The sequence below is a fragment of the Rhinolophus hipposideros genome, assembly GCF_964194185.1.
Source record: "Rhinolophus hipposideros genome assembly, chromosome: 14".
NCBI lineage: Eukaryota > Metazoa > Chordata > Mammalia > Chiroptera > Rhinolophidae > Rhinolophus > Rhinolophus hipposideros.
Window position 1 is genome coordinate 36501454 of NC_138060.1, and position 22072 is coordinate 36523525.

At 35.7% G+C, this 22072-nt stretch overlaps 1 protein-coding gene across 5 annotated transcripts in view; it reads right to left on the minus strand.

Annotated features, from left to right (window-relative positions):
* Positions 1-22072, minus strand: part of ATP2C1 (ATPase secretory pathway Ca2+ transporting 1) — a 111657-nt gene that overhangs the window by 65995 nt on the left and 23590 nt on the right. The gene's annotated exons all lie outside the window — the stretch shown is intronic.

A 22072-nucleotide genomic window follows, 5' to 3' on the forward strand; every position in this document is an offset into this window, starting at 1 on the left:
TGGAGAGACAAGCGAGGGTAGCCAAGAGCATATAAACGGTATTGACTCTGAGAATAAACATGCACACGAGCACAAAAGAAAGGGAAGACGTCTGAGAGCTGACCTGCGGCATTCCTGCAACATACAGAGATCAACGATGAGCAGTAACCAAGAGCAGAGATCAAAAACAAACAACCAATGAGGTAAAGGAAAACCGAGAGAGAAGCCAAGTAAAGCAAGTATTTCAAGGCAGATGTAAATGGTTAGGCCAAAAGTTAAGAGGAGGACTGAGAACTGACCACTGGACTTGGCAACATGGAGACAAATGAAAAGAGCAGTTTCAATGGAGTGGTGGGGACCAAAAATAAATAGCAGTGGCTTCAAAGAAAACAACAGGAGAGAAGTTAGATAATTCTTTCAAGTTCTGTTGTAAAGAGGAACAGAGATATGGATTTATAGACAGAATGAAACATAAGGTCAAGAATTGAGGTTTCTTTTTTCAAAAGATGGAAGAAATAACAGCATGTTTCCATAGATATCAGAATGATATGTAGAGGAAAACTAATGCAGAAGAGAAATAGGACAACTGATAAAGTGAGGTTCTTGATGTTCTTTAGAACATCTGATAAAGTGATGTTCTAAAATGAAAGGCAATGGAATTGGGAGAATTTTTAGAAGAGCTGGCCTTAAATAAGGAAATGGAAAATTCATCCATAGTAACAGGTAGGAAGAGTCACACAGTTAAGATGCAGGCACACTGGTAGTTATGGTGGCGGGAGCATACAGAAATATTCTTCTGAGAAGTATCTGAATTAAAGAAATCAAGAGGCCAGAAAAAGCAAAAATAGGCTAAAGTAGTAGGTGGGGATCTTATGAGTCGTATTATGGAATCTCTGTCTTGATCCTAAGGGCAAAAAAGGAAGACCTTGAGCTGTGGTCTTTAAAAAAGTGGGCACAAGTTGGAAAATAAAAGGAGTGGAAGGTAAGAAGGGCGACGACGCACCAGTATAAACACTACTATGTAAGTCTAAACAAAAGATCAATGCAGCTTGGACAAGGGTGGTGGGTGCAGGAATAGTACAAGCAGAGGTAAAAGTGACAGGACATGATGGTGAACTAGATACATGTATCAAGAGTTACACTAGATTCTAGCTTGTCGTATGTGCTACACAGTAATGCCACTCACCATGGTAAAGAACACTGGAAAACTCTTTTCAACAAATGGTATTGGGACAACTGGATACCACACAAAAAAGAATAAAGCTGGACTCCCACTGTATATAAAAATTATCTCAAAATGCATCAAAGACCTAAATGTAAGAGCTTAAACTATAAAATTTTTAGAAGAAAACGTGGGCTTAAATGTTCTTGACCACTATTTCCTAGACATGACACTAAAAATATAAGAAACAAAAGAAAAAAGTAGAACATTATCAACATTTAAAACTTTTGTGCTGCAAAGGACACCAAGACGGTGAAAAAGACAACCCACAGAATAGCTAAAATCTTGCAAGTCGTTTATTTGATAAGGGGCTTCTATCTATAAACTCTTACAATTCAATAATAAAAAGATAAAGAACCCAATTTAAAAATGAATTTTTAAAAAAAGTAAAATTTCTCAATACATAGTATATATACAAATGACCAATAAGCACGAGAAGATCCTCACGGTCACTAGTCCTGAAGAAAATACAGATTAAAAATCACAATAAGATACCAATTCACACCCACTAGAATGGCTAAAATTAAAAAGACAGACAGTAACAAGTATTGGAAAGAATGTAGAGAAATTGGTAGAATTATCAAATGGTGCAACCACTATGCAAAAGTTTGGCAGCTAGTATATATTATTATAATGCTATTGTGCAAACATTAAATTTTCTCTGGATAAATGAGGGGAGTCTTTTCAGCTGAAAAACAATCTTTGGATGATTTAGTAATGCTTCAATTTTGAGAATTGTAAAATACAGGTAAGATTACATAAATTTAGTTGAAGGTAACATCTGAACCACCTGGAAGTAAACCATCTTAAGGTATGCTATATCTTTCTCACGTTACTACAGCTAGAAGTCCCCTGTCTGTGATCCCAGGTTTCAAACCCTAGGTATTACTTGCTTATCTCCTACCAGGACTTAAAAATACCCTGGGCTTAACTGTATCTTAATTTCCTGATAATTGCTTTACATTTATTTCAAATAATGACATTTATTAGATCTACATTTTGGATTATTTAATTCATACAACCAATTGGCATTTACTAAATAACAGACCATAACACAGCCACATACACCAGAGTCTATACCCTACAGAGATGAATAATTCAGTTTGGAGAGCCGTCATACCAAAACACATACATATAAGAGTTGTCATAACACAAATTATTATAACACAATGCCTCATAAGTTGGTCTGAAAATTTAGAGGAGGGAAAGACTCTTCCAGCCATCAATATTCTGGGAAAAGTTCCCTGAGCTAAGCCATGAAGAATGGATGGCAGAGATTGGCTAAGACATGCCAAGGAAATGTTCCCAACAAAAGATGGACTCTAGAGCAAGCCACAGCGACAGAAATCTAATTTATGTGTGACTAGGCAACTCTGCATCTCTACCTCTACTAAATGACCCAGATTTACCCAGACAACAAGACAAGCTTAGAGGTTTTAAGTGGATGCTTTTAAAAGCTGCAGAAACTTTCAGATCTTTAGGACGTGTAAGAGATCAGTTAAACATGGGTCCTGTATGCATCAGGGCCCATCACAGACCTACTGAACCCAAATTTGCATTTTTCTAAGATTCCCAGATGATTCACTCATTTTTTTTTTGAGTCTAAACACTGTTATACTCGTATGTCAGTTTCCAATTCTCATACAAATCAGAATTACATGGGGACTGTTATAGACTGAATTGCGTTCCCTCCTGCCCCATATTCATATGTTGAAGTCCTAAACCACAATGTAATAGTATTTAGACATGGGGCCTTTGCGGGTGGGGGTGTAATTAATTAGTTCATGAGGGTGGTGCCCTCCTGATGGATTAGTGCCCTTATAAGAAATAAAGAGACCTTGCAGTCTTTCTTCTCTTCATGTGAGAACACAGGGGAAAAAAAGAAAAAAAGGAAAGAAAAAAAATAAGATGGCCATCTGCAAGCCAGAAGGAGGGCCCTTATCAGGAACCAAATTTGCCAGTACTTTGATCTTGGACTCTCCAGCCTCCAGAACTGTGAGAAATAAATGTCTGCTGATTAAGCCACCCTGTATATGATATTCTGTTCTAGCAGCCAGAGCTTAGTCAAGACACTTTTTTTTAAAAATAATATTCTTTTTTTTTTTTTAATAATTATTGAGGATCCATTATTTATTTATTTATTTATTTTTTGAGAGCCCACTGGCCCATGTGGGAATCAAACCGGCAGCCTTAGGAGTTAGAAGCATGGAGCTCTAACCACCTGAGCCACCGGGCCGGCCCAAGAAACTTGTTTTAATCCAAGTGTCCAGGCACCATCCCTAGAGAATGTGAATCATTAGGTCTGGGGTGGAACAAAACGTTTATTTGTAAAAGCTCCCCAGGGTAGGTCTAATGTGCAGCCAAAGTTGATAATCACTGAGCTAGAGAATGAGGCTGAAAGGCGTGGTTACATTAAACACAAACATTAGAGTATTCTACTTTTAAAAGGTAAATACCTTCTAAAATGAGCTATCACCATTAAGTTTATCAACTATTCCTGGGGAAAATTTCATCTTACAGATTCTGTCACTTCATTTAGCACATGGACAGAAATCTGATTTTAAAAAGCAAGTCAACAGAGGTCGCCCAAATTATCCACCAGAAGTCAAGCCATGATGGGGGGTGGGGGAGGGATAAAAATACTTCATCTCTGCAAAGTTCAGGAGTATTAAATATGGGTTATTAAAAGTTTTCAGGTCAACACTTATGAATAAAAGTTTTCCAAGTTTCACTTTCAAGTAATGAGAAAGACACTAAAAACCAAGTGTGCTAGGTATTGAACTTGAATGACCCAGGCACCTCTCCATAGTTGTTTAACAGCTATCTCAAGGGAAAGCAGGGTTATCCCGGGAATTCTAAGGGTTAAACCATACGTTATACAAATGTGAAGGCAGAGGAAAACAGTAATAGTGACACAGTAGTCCCAACAAGACAATACTGATGATAGCAGTTCCAAATAGAAAACTGCATGTTCATAGAGATTTACAGAAATCAGGCAAACCCACTAAACTTAAGAAACAATTACTTATTGATTAAAGCCAAAAGTGAATAACACTGAATAAGTCTGCTTAGTTGTGGTTGTAATTACTGACAGAGAGAAGCTTACACACATAAAAGACACTCCAGGTCGAAGGGGGAATTTGTACTTTTGGCACCTATCTGCAAGCCCTATTTTGAAGACATGACTCTATCATTAGAAGAAATAGTAAATTTTGGTCCCAAAGATGATCAAATGACTCCAAATATATTTAATGTTTTGACTGAGAACAAGGCAACCAGTATTTTTTGTAACGCTGTAGAAGGCCACTTACATCCACACTATACCATGCCCAACTGGGTGGGATAACAGGAATCAAACCAAAAATCCCCTTCAGAGCTGTGAAGACAGGACAAGGTCCCAGGCCTCATTCCAACTTCAAATACAACAGCTCTGCTTTTTTCTAATTAAACAGAGTTTTACAGTTTTAAAAGGAGGGGCAGGGAAAGGGGACTGAAACTCTCTAGTACAGTCCTTCTCAAACTTACTGTGAGCCTCAGAATCACCTGGAGGGTTTGTCAAAACAGGTTATTGGGCCCTAACCTCAGAGTTTCTAAATCAGCAGGTTTGGAGTAGGTTCTAGAAAGTGCATTTCTAACAAGTTCTCAGGGAATATTGATGGGGCTGGTCCAGGGATACTTTTGAGAACCACAGTTCTCGTCATGGTCACACTTGACTAGTTCCCCAATTATAATCCCAGTTCTGTCTTGCCATCTGTGTAACCAGAACAAGTTACTTAACTTCTGTGTCTTTTTCCTCAGTGGAAAACTTGGATAATACCTATTTTGATTTCAACCAAGAACTAAAGGAAACACATTTGTAACACTGTGGCACACACAGTAACACTCTGGCCTGTGGTCTCTACTCAAATACCACTCCCTTCCCCTAAGGTGGTGCAAATGGTCTGACATCTATGCATTTGCCTCACCTCTACTCTGCATTCACAAGAGTATGGCCTGGTTTTTGTCATTTTGGTACCCTCTGCAAAGTACTTAATATCCAGCATCAAAAGCACTATTTAAAAAACAAAACAAAAAAGGGACTTTAATGTCTTAATGGACGATAACATAGTAACAGAATAGCGTTGTTATCCTGAGACATACACGGTATTTTACTGGCCAATGTAGCAGCCATGCAAGCAGGAAAAATCCATCTATCCCTGCTGGCATGGAGCAGAGCAGAGGCTGGCAAGTGTCACAAAGTGGGCAGGTCTCATCAGCTTAGGATCACTGCTCAGACTTACCAATGAAGAAATGTTGGCATGGGAAGGAAAAGGCACTGTAAATACATTCTTATGAAATACTGTGTTACCTGAGAATTAGGTTTTACAACACTTTAAACACAAAGTGAAAAGTCCAAATTGAAGTAACATATCTAGGGTCACATACATAACCAGGTACTCAGAAACAGCCACAAATGCCTCCTATACTATACAGGTTCCTAGTTGTTTCCACCAACTATATCTGACAAAGTCACCAACAAAAAAGCAGTCTTATCACCTAAACTGCAATATGGAAGGTCATCATTCTCAAACTTAGTTGTCTTTAGAATCAGCTGGGAGTGAGGCTCTTATTAAGAATACAGGTGCTATTAGGTATTCTTGGTAAAAAAGTTAAAGCTAAATCTGACCAGTGGTAACCAAATCTAGAGCAATGGTTCTCAACCCGGAAGCACATTAAAATCACATGGGGAGCTTTAAAAAAATTCCTACAGCCAGAACTCCAGACCAATTAAATCAGAATCCAAAGAGATGGTGGGTCCAAAGAATAGGTCTTTTAAATTTCCTAAAATAATAAATCACACCAAGCGCTCTTAACCTATCCCTCAATTTACAGGAAATACAGGATAAAAGAGCACATTCAATTACTTCACAAGAATGCATTCAGTCAATTCTAGACTGTGGGAAATTCAACAGGACAACCTGAATTTGTCAACAAATAAACTACAAGGAAAAGAGACATTTTTAGACTAAGAGATAATTAAAAGATATGTCAACGCAGAGGAAGAACAGAACAACGTTATTTGTCCCATTGTTATTTCTGTGGCTAAAGTGGTACTGCAAGATTTTCCCACTATCAAGCTACTATTTTCCCTTTTAAATGTAGTAAGTATCTTGTAAGGAGACATTTTGAGATTATGTAAAATATCCTGCTACCTTACACTTTTGCTCAGTATGTAACTCTTGACTGAAACAAATATTACTATGGAAGTGGCCAAATGGTGATTTTTCTAATACTACCATTCCATCTACCCAAATTTGGTTACCCAAATTGTCCCAGTTTTGGCGAGTGGAGAGCCTACTATGTCCTTCTGACATGTTCTCAGTAATTTTTGAGCACTTCCTTACTTTCTGGCACCACAACATGTTCCAAGCTATCTCTGCATTTTCTCTGCTCCAGCATTAAAATTTGCCATTTCTCCAGGGAGCCTTGGTTTCTTTTATTGATGATTATTCAGAAGTGTCATGGCTTCAAAACCCTCACAACAGATTGAGTTAAAGAATATATACACATACACACACTTATCTATATTATATCTATTTTTATATTCTATAAATATGTTTAAAACCACAAGTGCATACTAAAGTTGCCAATTCCAATCTAACCCCCCAGAAGTTCAGTCTTTTCTCTTTCCTTATCTGTAACTTTTTTTTAATCAAAAAACCTGACTTTCATTGTCACTATTATATATACTTATTTGCTCTACATACTTATTTATAGAATCCACAGAATAGTTTTGGAATTCTAACCATGCCACTGTGAGAAAACTACTAAAACTGTGTACGGTTTTGTTTTGGGTTTTTTGTTTGTTTGTTGATTTTGGGTTTTTTTTTTGGGGGGGGGGGTCTTTAGCCTTAGGTTTATTTACAGTTCTTTTTCTCAACAGCCTTAGATTATATGGTCAAAATCCTGTATTCCAACATTACTTAGGTTAGTTGTCCCCATGTCCACCCCTTAACATGGTTATATTATGCATTTGAAATATAGTTAGGTTCATTTGTTTCTGCTTGTATTATTTCATTGGGAGTTTTTCCCATTCTCTCCCCCAAATTAAATTAACATCCTTGATTTTATTTCATCTAAAACATGAATTTAGTACTAATAGTCAAAACCAATCAAAATCAGAGAAGTGTCAAGCCTCGTCCATCCTTTCAGTTTCTATCCCATCCTCCTTGTGTTACCAATCTCATTAGTTTCTATGGATTTTTCCTGTTTCCTTTTACACAAATGTGCAGGTGTGTGCATACTTTCTGTTTTTCCTCTTCTTTAGAGTAACATAATCTATAGCTACTCTTTTTCACTTAACAATATATCCTGGAGATTAATCTATTATAGAAGAGATCAGTCTATGTATCTCCTTTATTCTTTTTATGGCTACATAGTACTACTCTGTTATGTGGACATACCATAGTTTAATCAACCACTCCTGTGTATGAGATTGAAAACAATGATCCATGAATAACTTTGTACGTATATGAATTTTCATTATTGTTGGACTTACACCTTCAGGGAAAATCCCTAGAATTGAAAACAACAGATCAGAAGGCAAATGCATACATATGGTTTTGTTGGATACTGCCAAATTCTCAAAAAGGGTGGTACCAGTTAGCCTTCTCAGGAATGTGTCCGTTTCCTCATAGCCTTATCAACAGGATGAACTGTTATGCTTTGATTTTTGTCAATCTGATAGATAAAAAATGGTAGCTCAGTGTATTTAAATTTGTATTTCTCTAATTATGAATCTGAAATCATTTCATATGTTTAGGGGCCATTTTTATGTTTTGGGGGGAATTATCTTTTATGTTTTTTGATCAGTTTCCTATCAGGTCACTATAGGTTATTCTCTCAATTTTTAAGAGTTCTTTATACACTAGGAATCTTAGCCCTTTATCTGTGATACGTTACAGATATTTTTCTCCTAGTACGTCATGTGTCTTGACTAAGTTTTTTGCAAAAAAAATCATTTTTATGTAATAAAATTTATCAATTCTATCTCCTATTGCCCTTGTATTGAGTCCTTCCTGAAGATTCAATATTAAGAACATATTTTAAGACCTGAAATGCCCAGTTCCATGAACTATCTGGTACTCAATAATTAAGGGTATACTGATTAAATATTACACAAAATAAACCTCAGAAAATAACTGCCAACCTTAATACAGAATCAATGATGTATCCCTACCTCACACAATATACAAATATTAGCTTAAAATGGATCAACCACCTAAATATAAGAGCTAAAACCAAAAAACTCTTAAAACATAGGGATAAATCTTCATGACCTTGGATTCTTGGCAATGTATTCTTAACTATGACACCAAAACCACAAGCAACAAAACGAGGGAAAAAACAGTTAAATTGAACTTCATCACATTTAAAAGCTTTTGCGCATCAAAGGTCATTATCAAGAAAGTGAAGACAACCTACAGAATGGGATAAATTTTTAAAATCATTTATCAATAAGAGTTTAATACCCAGGATATATAAGGAACTCCTGAAACTTAACAACAAAAATATAAACAATCCAATTTTAAAATCATCAAAGGACATAGAGAGAAGTTTCTCCATTTGTATATTTACAAATGGCCAATAAGTACACGGAAAGATGTTCAACATCATTAGTAATAAATAGGGGAATGCAAATCAAAACCATAATGACACTCTACTTCACCTGTACTAGGGTGGTCAGAATTTTTTATTTAAAATTTTTTAAAAATGGAAAATAACAAGTGCTGGTGAGGGTGTAGAGAAATTGAAACTCTTGTATACTGGTAGTAGGAAGATAAAATGGTGCAGACACTTTGAAAAATAGTGGTGGTTCCTCAAAAAGCTAAGCAAAGAATAATAGCATAACCCAGCAATTCTACTCCTAGTTATATACCCAATATAATTAAAAGGTATTTGCACGTCAGTGTTCATTGCAGTATTATTCACAAGAGCGAAAAGGTGGAAACAACTCAAGTGCCCATCCACAGATAAATGGATAAACAAAATGTGGTACATACACACAACGGATCATTACTCATCCATACAAAGAAATCAAGTTCTGATACATAGACGACACAGAGGAACCTTAAAAACATGCTAAGTGAAATAAGCCAGAAACAAAAGGACAAACACTGTGTAATTCCACTTTTATGAAATATCTGGACTAGGCAAAATCACAGAGGCATAAAATACACTAGTGTGAGCAGGGCCTAAGAATGAGGGGAGATGGGAAGTTATTGCTTCAGGGGTACGGACTTTCTGTTCGGGAGGATGAAAAGTTTTGGAAACAGTGACGGTGGTTGCAAAACACTGTGAACATAATAAATACCCTGAATTGTGCACTGAAAAACTATGGAAATGGCAAGTGAGATTACATGTGTTTTATTACAATAAATAAATGCTGCACACACAAAACAATCCAAAGATATCACCACCTCTTCCATCTACAGAACTGCACTGTGACATTTACAAATTACCCAACTGAATCTAGTTTATCACTGTGGCCAGATGATTACAAATATGTCAAAATCGGGGCCACCATTATGCAAGCAACAGAAAATGCTAGTAGGTTTGATCAAGTCCCAGCAGACGAAACTTATAATGCGGAATTCACACATCATGTTCACTATGACATCCCTAAATATCTAAAAGCCTAAAGGTAAGGGTTTGTCCTTCAAGCATTCCTAGATCTGAGCAGCAATGCAAAGGTGAAGGTTGTTCTCCAAAATGAAAGCACAATGTGAAATAGTGGTTTCTATCAAAGTCCTGGTATTTCCTCCCCTAGCTCTATTCCTTTCAATTTTTGTATTTTAAATCTATCGCCTCAATCTCAGATATTTTTTTTGCCTCACATATTACAATTTCTCCTCTCCCAAAGTAGGTATTTTCATTTCCCATGCTTATCTGCTAATGCATGTTTACCAGAATGCTAAGTACCCTCTTCAAATAAAAAAAGGTAAAAACAGTAAAAAATAGGACAACTACAATCCCACCAACCTTCCTTTCTACCTATCTAGTATATTACACATTCAACAATGCTTTATCTGGCGACAACTGGACTTTTTTTTTTTTGAGCCATTTAGTCAATGATTAATTCCGGTATTAATGTTGGCAGCCCTCTGCCACCCTCTGGTAACTTCTCTACTCTACTGGACAGAATTCTTGGTTCTTCTCCCCTTTCTTTGGCAAATATAGTTCATTTCTTATCCTATTATGACACACAGATATAAAGAATGGGATCACTGACCCTCTTTAAGCTTACCTGTATTTACCACCAACTTAAAAAAAACTCCAATATACATACTTCAAGAACAAAGTCCTTCTTAAAGTGCGTTCTAGGTAAATTTATAATTTTTTCCACAATGATGCAACAAAAAAGAATCATACACATTTTGTCAAATTTCATCCGTCTGATCCCAACTTGTAGAAAATTTTTTATAAATGTTCAGGTCAAATAGAAGCAGACGTCTTTTCATTTTAATTTTCAGCACACAGTACTCTTTAAGTAAGATTCAGAAATAGACTGGCATTCATTCCCAACTGTTGTCTGTTGAATTCAATTGTAAACCATCTGTGATCCAACTGAGACTAAAGTCATACATAAAATGAACAAACCAATCTGAAGGAGCTCACATTATTACCCGCTGTCCCCCCAAAAAAGCTCTTTTACTCAAAAGTTAGGTTTATTTTTTTGTAGAATCCACTACTCAACACTTCTGTTTCTGCTAACCAATGACCATAGCTGCTTCCAAGGACACAATCAGGGAAATGAATTCCAGATCAGTACATTCTAACAAAAGCCATGTTTAGAAAAACCAACCCCCAATATGGACAAGAAGGGCAAGAAAGAAAACACCACTTTTGTATATGGACAATAGAAAGAGAAATGAGGGGTCATGTTACACAGAAAGGTAAGATATCAGAGATTCAGTCTCCCACTTCATTAGTCAAGCAACGTGATGTCTGCACTGGCACCAGCTGTTTCCCTTCCAAGCCAAAAGAAACTGGTACTGTAGTAATACACTATGGTTTTGACAAACAGAAAAAAAAAGAATAAAAATACAAACCTAAGCTTTGATTTACTCTATCACACAATCACATTCAGAGCCTGATCCCCAAGGAAATCACTGTTCCTACCTCACACCCCATGAGTTTTCTAAAAAGAATGTTACCTAATAGGAGACGTAAGAATTCTATTAGCTATACTTAATTTGTTACTTGACACAAATGAGTTTGCGTTACATGTCCTAATAATGCTTCCCTTCCCATAAAAAAATGATTTATCCCCTACTATTATTAAAATACATAACTGATTTATTTATTTAGAAGCCGAGCTAAACAAAAAGTCCTAAATCACACCCCTTCAGTGGCCTATGTGGGGAAGATGTCTACCACTTAGTCCCAAAGCGGCAACGCCTGCAGCACACCTGTACAGACACAGGGGCCCGGTCCGGCATGCACGCTCCATACTCGTGAGCTTTCAGGCCTCATCCCTTCTATGAGCCCTTCTGTAACGCCTACCCCACAACTTTGAACTACTCATCCCCTAGTATCCCACTTAGCTATCTCAGCTCCTCCAAACATGTCTTTTTCCATCCACGACACTGTAAATTCAATGACTACAAGAACTGCGGGTCACACAAAACCAGCATTGGCCAATGCCTGGCACACAATTTGTTCTCAATAACTGTCAAAAGGATAAATAAGCTAACAGACTTCTTCCTTAACTGTTTCAACTAACACTACGTCCCTAAACAAAAACTGTACATTCCTATAATTAAGAATTAACTTATCCCAGTAAGTTCATACTTAAACCTTTTCTTTCCTAATCTATACTGGGGGGAAAAACCCTCTTGTCATCTAAAGTAACTATCGGTGTCAAAGGAGAAGAAAGATAGTGACCCAACTGCTTTCATGTCAATGCTAATGTTCTATTTGCTCTGCATTATAAATAACCGCAGAATATTTGGATGGTTTTTACGATCGTTTATAAATAATTTGGTGTCTTTCTATTGAAATACATGTTCCCATGCTAAAAATATGTCCTGGAGAAGAGGCAAAAGGTAAAAGGGCAATCAGAAGTCTTAGTGAAGCAAGTTCCTCACTCCTCAGCATCTGCTTGCATAACAGTAATTTATACCATTTTATCAGTAACCGACATTTTAAATTCCTTGCTTATCCGTTTATTAAGATATAAAGATTATCTCTAAATAACTATTGAACCCAAAGTGGCCAGAAGTAATTTGACATGAATCAGTTATTTGAATGAATTTTTAGTTGTAAATTACATGGCTTTAGCCCTAAACTATAAAGAATAAAAATGTCTAGCTATGAAACTTTCACAGGGCACTTTCATTTTAAAAGATGAATTATTTGTAAATAATTCATTTACACCTGCAAGAAATGCAGTATTTTTGTAATTTTCAAACTCTGAGTTAAAAAAAAAAAAAGTCTAAAACTCCTGATTCAGCACACTAGTAGTTTATAAAAATGTTATCACAGTAGTCGGAGGAGGTGTATGTAATAGGAAAAGGACTAGTAGTAGTAAGAGGAAGAGGAGATTTACACTTTTCACCTGCTAAATGCCAGTGTGATGCTGAGTGCTTTACTTCTATTACCTCATTCAATCCTCAGAAAACTCTTTGAAAAGGGGCATTATTATTTTCCTATTTTACTATGAGGAAATTAAAGGTGGAAGAAGTAATTTTCCCAAGGTGAAAAAAAACAAAAACAAAAAAAACAACAAAATGAATAAGTGGTACAGCCAGGAAGTGAACCAATGTCTACACAAAATAATCAACTTGACAAGAAAAATCTTATTCCTGAAGAGAGATATAATTTTTAAATTATATTACTAAGTCATTTTTAATTTTTTTTTTAAACAAAAACCTACTCATTGTTTTTAAAGAGCTAATGGGTAAGGGGTTTCTTTTTGGGATGATGGAAATGTTCTAGAATTGGATCAATGAACATAACCTTGTGAATATACTAAAAGCCACTGAATTGTGCACTTTAAAAGGGCAAATTTTATGGTATATAAATTATATCTCAAAAAAAAAAAACCAGTGAAAGACTAAGAGTGCAAAATTTCATTCATGATTTACCCCAGCAGTAAGAGAATTAGTATTCAGTCTGTAGGTGACTTTGGGTCTATAACGATGCCTCCAAAACAAAGATGACTTAGGTGGGGGACTGATGGGACCACAGATGGAATGAATTCCCAGGTGTAGAAGACACAGAAATGGGAGCTGAGCTGTAACTAAGGAGCCAGGCATGCAAGCCCAGGGGAATGATCACCAAGGCACAGCTCCTTCCCACTGAACTGCTATCTCAGCCAAAGCAACTACAGCTCGAACTCTACGCAAATCCAGCACTTTTTAAGAACAGATCTTCATTACAGATATTTGGAGGAGGGATATAGTAAAAGATCAAACAGGATGTGGGAAGAAACCTAAAATAGAATAAAAACAATTAATAAATTAACCTAGTTTTATTACAAATAAGTAACATAACTGTACAGAAACAGACAAGGAAAAAAGAAAGAACCTAAGTAACATTGGAAAATAGATTTTGACTGTGTACTATTAACCTCAAGACAAATATTGTACTTTGGTTTAAAAATGTGTTTGTCACAAGGGAATAGGCTAGCAATTCTGAAATTACTTTTGTATATGTGCACTAGGATTGAACAAATTAGTACATATTTTGTGGATGAGAACCAGGTTTCTCACCTTTGGAGAAAAAAGTAACAAGGAAAGGAAAAAGGATAGAAAAAGACTAGAATGAACCCTGGGATTGGAACTGGCAGCATCAGTATGAACTCATGGTTTTTAATACATATGCATGCGTGTGCATGTGCATATGCATGTGTGTATACAATATAGGTACATATAAATTATATATAGATAACATAGATGTGTGTATACGTATATGTATATATAAATTAATATAGTATATGTGTACGTCTATTAGTATACATCTATTTGCTAGCTCTATCTACTAAGAGGACCTAGAAACAATGACACCCCAATAGTATTGAGCACACTGAACATGCAGATCTTGGTTTCTAGATACCATTCCCCAATAAAATGAACCAGCCTCCTTTGGAGAAATCGTTGATTCTGTGCCTGGTGTAAACAGGGAAAATATGAGATGTAGCTGGAACAGCTTGTGGTACCACAAAGTAAATTAATACTCACAAAATGATGGAGACATTGTAGAAAGAACACAAGAACAAATTTGAAAGTGCTTTCAATAACCAAAGCTGGCACGTACAGTAAAATAAGTATCTAGAAATCCATGTAAATAAGTTGGACAATTAATGAACAGAGGAAAAGAGATAGTTCTTCCTTAACAGTAGAATTCCTATTAATAAACAAGAGAAAAAGAAAATCATCAATAACCACAGTATTAATATAAGACCCGGTCTTATAATAATTTTTGCTCCAAAAGAAGCATTAGAGCTGATGGTCTCGCTAGGTCTTATTTTCAGGGAAACAAGGTATGATCTACAGTTTTAAAATCTGTCCCTTGTTATCCTACATAAAACATGCAACTACTATTTTTAAAAGTTTCAGCTAGCAACAATTATTTTACTAGCAATTTCTTTGAGAAATTACTGAAATTTCTTTCAGAGTAAAGAAATTTTTTTAAGACTGTGGTCCTCCTTTTTTAATGGTATCCCTTTCCTTGAAATCTATGGACTAGCCAGTAACTCAACTGTAGGAACAAATAGTACATTTCTTCATTCCTTCTCTTAGTTCCTCCATATGCCAACAACATTCATTTCATACAGAAGTTAATTAGTGACCCTAATTTTATCAGCTATGGCAAACCAAACCCTTATGAAATCAAAGACACGACTGGCATCTTTCGCAACCCTTTACTTAATTCACCTAAATGGTTACAGGTACAACAGGGAGCCACGTAAGCCCTTTTTTGTAGTCAGATACAATTTAGTATCAAAAAAAGCCACCAACTTTGAATCCTATAGGTTTAAGTTGAGTGAGAAGCTCTTTGCTGCCACGAAATGTACTCTGTCACCACTTATACATTATTTCCTCAAAAGTTATTTAATTTTTCTAACCAACTATTTTAATGAATATTATGTTTCAATAATCTTAGTTTAATATGAAAAACAGGAATAATGTTACTTCTAAATTCCACCTGCTATTAATAAAAGAAACATTAGTAAGGGTCCAATAAATACTTCACTGAACTCAAGCACCTTTACCTAATCGCATGTTATAGATGGGGAAATTAAAGTATGGGGAGACTGAACCTTTTTTTTTTCTTAAAAGGAAAGAGACAGCAGCAAATGCCTTCTTAAAAATAAGAATGCCACACAACTATGTATATGTAAGTAGACATTAAACACAGTAAGGCTACGACTAGAATGCATTTCCAAGGGAATGGTTCCTTGTATTAGAATTGAAAATACATGTGTCCTGTCCCTAATATAAAGTGAAAGAGCTTGTGATAATGTCCACACTTTTGTAATGTTTACAAAAGAGAGTAAAATGGTACTAGACGTGCAAAAGAAAGCCACCTAATTAAGATACTAATAAATCTAAGAAAGAGGGCTGACTTCAGAGAGGAGTTTTCTTGAAATTTTGCAAATGGATAAAAAGGAAAAGGACACGACATACACAGGAGGTCTGGTGTTTCCGAAAATAAGTTAACTCAGAACACTTCGGGTCTTAATTTCCAAGAACAATAAAACTGCTTTCAAAAAGTTCCGAGACCAAGTAAAATTTTCAGTTTATCCTCATTAGTAGGTAAAACTTTTAATTCAGATTTTAACATTTTCGCCCTCCTGCTCGTTACAAATCATGAAATACTGAAAACCCAAAACAAAGTAGAGTCAAAATTACAATTTGATGAAACCACGAGACAAACATTACGATTATAAAAGCTACTATAGGTTTCCTAGGCATCCCACATCTCAGAAAAATTTAAGAGACCAATGACAAAAATAATTTCCCCAAATCTACCCATCAGCCAAGGTAAGGCAAATTAGCATTTCCTGAGCAGCTCTTTCATACTAGCTCTTTCATCGTGCTCTATTTAATCTTAACAAGTCTGAGAGCTCACTTTGAACCCTGGTCTTTCAGCTCAACAGGTGTTCAATTTTTAAACAAGCTTCTTCTCACACACAGACCTAAGACGTGCAGGTCCTGAGAGTCTGACCTTCAGCACCCTTCCCTTAGCCAGCCCTCCCATCAGCTAACTCCTCCAACCAGTCAGCAGCACTTTCTCTCACCCAATTATGCTGGCTTAACAGCTCCTAGTCATTTGTGACTCCAACTTCTCCTTCATTCCCAGTATGTAGTTACTGCCCAAGTTCTGCTGGTTTTTCCTACAAGTAAAACGTCTCTCTCATCCACCCCGACTCTCCACTCCCTTCATTCTAATATAGATACAAGTCCAATTGCCCTCCTTTTTTCTACTAACAGAAGAAATCAGAAGGAACTAATCTTTCTTGGTCCCTAAATGAATTACGGGTATACATCAAGATACCACACCTGAATTACCAACCTCTAGGTAGGGGGCTGGCAGACCTCAAAGCATGGTCTTTTTCTGGAGTGGGAATGTAACTGGAATTTCCCATCTGATCTCAGACACTTTCACAGCCAGATGTCAACTCTCAGTAAATAACAGCCCTGACAAGCATTAAGAAAAGGACATAGTAGAGATTAGTTTGCATGCCATTACAAAGTGGCTTGCATGCTATTTCTGGTACTTGAGCCATGAACTGCTTTTGCCTACTCCAAGGGAATGCAGAAATGACACTAAATAGAGAAATGAGGTAAGATTCCCAGAGAAAGCTTGTACCAACTAGCATTTCTGCCCCTCCCAATGTATAAACTGAGATAAAGGTAGATAAAGCAAACATTCCACCAGAGAAACTCTGAAACAGATGGTCAAACAAAACCTAGTGAAATAACTGCATACAAAGGCACATATATCAAATTTTCATATCATATATGAATTTACAGCACCAAGGTTAATTTATTAATACTGCAAATGAAAGGCTGACTTAAGATGAGAGGAAATCTAGAATCTGTTTTAAACCTCATCTCTCTTTTAGGCAGAGAACAGAACTTTACTATATTAATGGTTCTCAGGATATGCTTTATCCTTTTTGATTTTAAGACATCACAATCAAGATAACTATAAATCTAGTATTTGAAATTCACAACCTAATCAAAAGTTTTAATTTATACTTCAGTTTTAAAAAAACAACGTTCAAGAAAGTCATGATGGGTGACATCCTAAATAGTTCTGCTTCAGCTATTATTTTTGAGATTTCCTGTAAAGAGCTGATTATCAAACAAAAGTACAATGTGGCAAATATATTTAGTTTCAGGGTCCTACTGCGAATCCAACTTTATCAGGTTGTTTTAAGTAAATAAATAAACGAAAACAATTTCTACAAGGATGCTTCGATGACCCAGTTTTCTGAAAGAATAAAGAATGTGTCATGCTAAATTGCTGTATTTTCTCTTGGGAGACACAAGTTGAGGTCAACATTTTCATGCAGTGGTCAAACACCAAGCCAAAACACCTTAATTAAGCAAAGGATTATAATTAACTCCAGTTCACACATTCCAGTTCCAAATCACATATTCTCTAATATCCGATATATTCAACTAAATAATTCCATTACATTAAATAATTCTAATTCACACATTCTCTAATATCTAAAGCAGAAAGAAAAAGCAGAGATTGAACTAGAATTAGATGCCCAGTTACAGCCATCTGAAGGTGAAGCTTTTGATCCCTGCTACTATTGTCCTTCTGTCTATAACCTATGAAAGCCTTGTAACAATTCATTTGTTTCTAAATGTATCAAATAAGCTTAGCCTAAACTAATCTAATTCAACACAATATGAGTAATTTCCTTGTAATTCTAAGATGCATGCCTTGTCAATAGTAACGTAAGGCCTTGGAAGATGGAAGACATATGAACAAATGCATATAAATATTAGCCATATAAATTGAAGAGGAAATGCATCAATTTCGCCTGACATACTTTTTATTTTTTCCAAATCATTTCATGTATGAAATGACAGCATTAACCTAAGCTCACCCAACCAGTTTTTACTTTACTGCCTTATACCAATACTTGTCCATATGAAAACAATAAAGATAATCGTCACAACTGATACAAGAAATCTTTATAAGAAGAATTTGTCTTTTAACAAAGTAAATATGGGTGGACCCTTTGAACTACTCCTTAGGAGATCTTCAAGATATTACATATAACAACAGTATAATTTTAAATTCATCCCAACTAACTTCACCATCAAACTATGTTTTTCTTTCCAGTTTAAAACAAAATTTAACCTTGTCAAACTGATTATGGGTAAACAAAATCTCAAAAGAAAATCAGCCTTGAGCCCCAAGGGGTCTATTCTCTAAGAGACTATTTTGATTCATACCAGCTTCAATTAACAGAGTTTAAGTCTGCTGACATTAAATGAATGATAAAAAAAACATTAAGACAAATCAACTATTTAGGATTCAATAGTCAGAAACCTATTGCTTACAAATAATCTCTGCAGCATCCTTCCTCTTGGTTAAAAATTACTACGTACTATTTATACAATGCTGTCAGATACATAATCTCTTTTAGTTTCGTCTCTTTTCTAGAAATAGTGATTAATATTATTTTACTGACAAAACTGCAAACAAAATAAATTACATTTTCCACACCTAAAAATATAAAATATTTTTATAGCCTGGTTTCCTATTACTAGTTAAAGGAATGCAATTAAGGTGGTTTCTCATCCTTTTTTCCTTAGTTCCTCCAACTATACTAACACTACCTTTCCTGAGACATTCCTAGATGATTGATAATTTGAACTTGAATAAGGAACCATTTTAAAAAGTAAAGTGTAAAAAAACATACTATCATTTTCAAATGCTATCCAAAGGGATTGGAGGAATTTATTCTAGACCTATTAGTACTGCCTATAACCTTAAATTAAGCATGTCCTGAAATCTTAAAGATCATTACATTTCTATCCATTAGTCAAAGAAACATTTAAGGCTATTATTAAATAGTTTCATGTGCATTAAATTTTTATTGGTTTTTCTATGAAAGAGGCCAAATTTATTCCAAAGAAAAAAATCCATTACTGGGAAGGAGAAACTATTTGCAAAATTCTCCAGCTAGAAATAATTTTTCTAATAAGCCATCCCTTTAAATACATACATGATTAATTTTTTTTAAATCAGGAAGAGCCTTTACTTGTGCATCTCAGATTCCTAAGTGGTATCTATTTAGATTTGTGATAAACATGGAAAAAAGGAGTTCCAAAGGATGTGGATGAAATCCTAACCCATAAATGGATGTCTAGGACCAGTTCCTGAAATTCCAGGAAATTAACACTTCAAATACTTCTAGTGACTGGCAGGAAGTATTCATGAAGCATACTGGAGGCTAAGGCTAAAATGTGGTCAGCCTATGCTGAGAAAGTTGAAGTGCACCATGGGAGAAAGGTCTTGAACAATCAAAAGCAAAGTGCCCAAAAAAATTACCCCAGTTGCTGAAAAGAACCACATAGATGTCATTCCCTCCAACAACCATTGTAGACATGGAACACTACCTAAGAACCTTCACATTAACACTCGTGAGAGCCACTATTAATTCTACTGTGTACATACCTACAAAATGTGACTTATCTACAAATCTGAGGGAGGATTCTGTTTCTGAAGAACAACAGATGTCACTCACTCATATATGCTAACTGTGTGGCCATCGTTTTGGGCACTTCAAATACCTTCATTATTCCTCACACCAACCCTCCAAGAGGGCTTTACCCCATTTACAGATGGGAAAATGTAGAAGCTGAGAAAGCTCAGAAGCATAGTAACTCATCAGATTTTCAGGAGAGGAAAAAAATTACATTCTAGGATTCAAATCCAATCCTATCTCTTTCTACATTGGCCCCTGGCTTCTTGATAGAGCCTCAACTTTCTCTATGGGCTTAAAACCATAATACTACAGAAAATTCTATACGTAACTCTACCCAATCCCTAACTAATAATGACAACCTCATGCAGAGCATTTTGGCCACTAATGTTCCCATTTCAGCATTCAATTGTCATAACAGCAACATTAATGCCAGCTTGGCATATTAATATGCAAGCACGGGACTAAGCTATTTACAGGTAATATTTACTGAGCACTTACTACATGCCAGATACTAAATGCTTACAACCTCAACAAGTAGGTTCTATCAATATCCTTATTCTATTGCTGAAGAAATTGAAGCACAAAAAGCTTTAATAATCTGCACAAGGCAAAATTATGTTAAGTGGGGATCCAGGATTCACATCAGGTCACCTGGCTCCACAGCTCATGTCCTTAAACTCTAGCCTTCCTCTCTCCTAAGAAAATTTATACAGGATTTATCACTTAACCCTCTTAACTATGTAAGCTAAGTATTATCAATCCCAATTTACAGGTGAAGAAACAGAGACTCAGAATAGTGAAGAAATTTGCTTAGAGCCACTTAACTTTTTTTAGTGGTTAAGGATTTGAATCCATTTTCATTTCCCACGCCTAAGATGCTAATATACCATGTCAAAGGAAAATAGGAAAATGCTAACCATAAAAAGGAAAGCAATAGAAATATACACGCATATTTCAAAACGGTCAATTGCTTTTTAAAATTTCTAGGCTATCTAGAAGTTCTTTAAAATGTTTAAGTATGAAAAAAGAAAAAATGCTAACGAGAAACTGACAAAAACGGCCTCTTGATTATGAGGCAGAAAATCCCCACAAGTCTTTAAGAATTGTGTAATCTTTTAACACGAGGCCAAATCATTCTTATTTGTCCATTAAGTACAAAGACCCAGTCAGCCACAAGCATGCACCATGCTTCCATCTCACAAACACTCCCTCTCACCTCAATAGACAATATGAGAGTCAGCTTTATTAGTCATGCACATTTTTCTAAGAGATCAAGAAACAAAAGCAACATCTAAGAATCTACCTACTTTAGGCTACTCTCTTAAATCTGTAACATTCTGAAAGCAGACGCTCTAAGTTTTAGATGTTATTTAAGATAGAACTACCAAGAAACACTCATATACAATGAGTGAATGAATGCATTTAATATGCTTTGTCTCTTGTACAGAAGGGATTTGCCGTTCTTAAATCTATACACTAATAGACTATGAGGAAAAAGCCTCAGAAAAGTGATTTTCCATATCAGACAAAAATATAACTGCGTCCAAATGCTGTTTCTAAAGACCCAATTAGACAGTGTAACTCCTCTGCAGTTTTATACACTTTAGTATTTCAGAAAATGTCTTCCACCAATCATCCAGCCAAAGTAGAACTGAGCAATATAATCGTGCCTTTCATCGTATTTTTCCACATATCCCAGGGGTCTCAGCAAAACAGACTACTGCATATAAGAAACAACTATTCTAAAATTACTAGTCCTACTTAGGACAATCAAGTTTACATTCTCAACAACAGAAAAACAAATCAGAAAGCAGCCAGCCACTTTGTAACAGTGTGCAGATTTCAAACACCAAAAGATACAAGAACACAAATTGTTATTTCTAAGTATCTTTTACAGAATTTTGCAGCCCCGAAGGGGGAAGAAAAAAAAAGAGAAAAAATACACATAAGTCACAAATCAGTCCAAAGAATAACTGGTTGTTTCAAGAGGGGGAAAAAACCATGTAGCCCGAATTGTTCAACGCTTTTAAAAAATAATCAGTGCGGTGTATGAAACGCATTAAATATTTAAATGAGCCCAAAGGAATCATATAACACGGGAATGACAATTCAGTGTGTCCAAACTGTACAGTGGACAGGTTCCA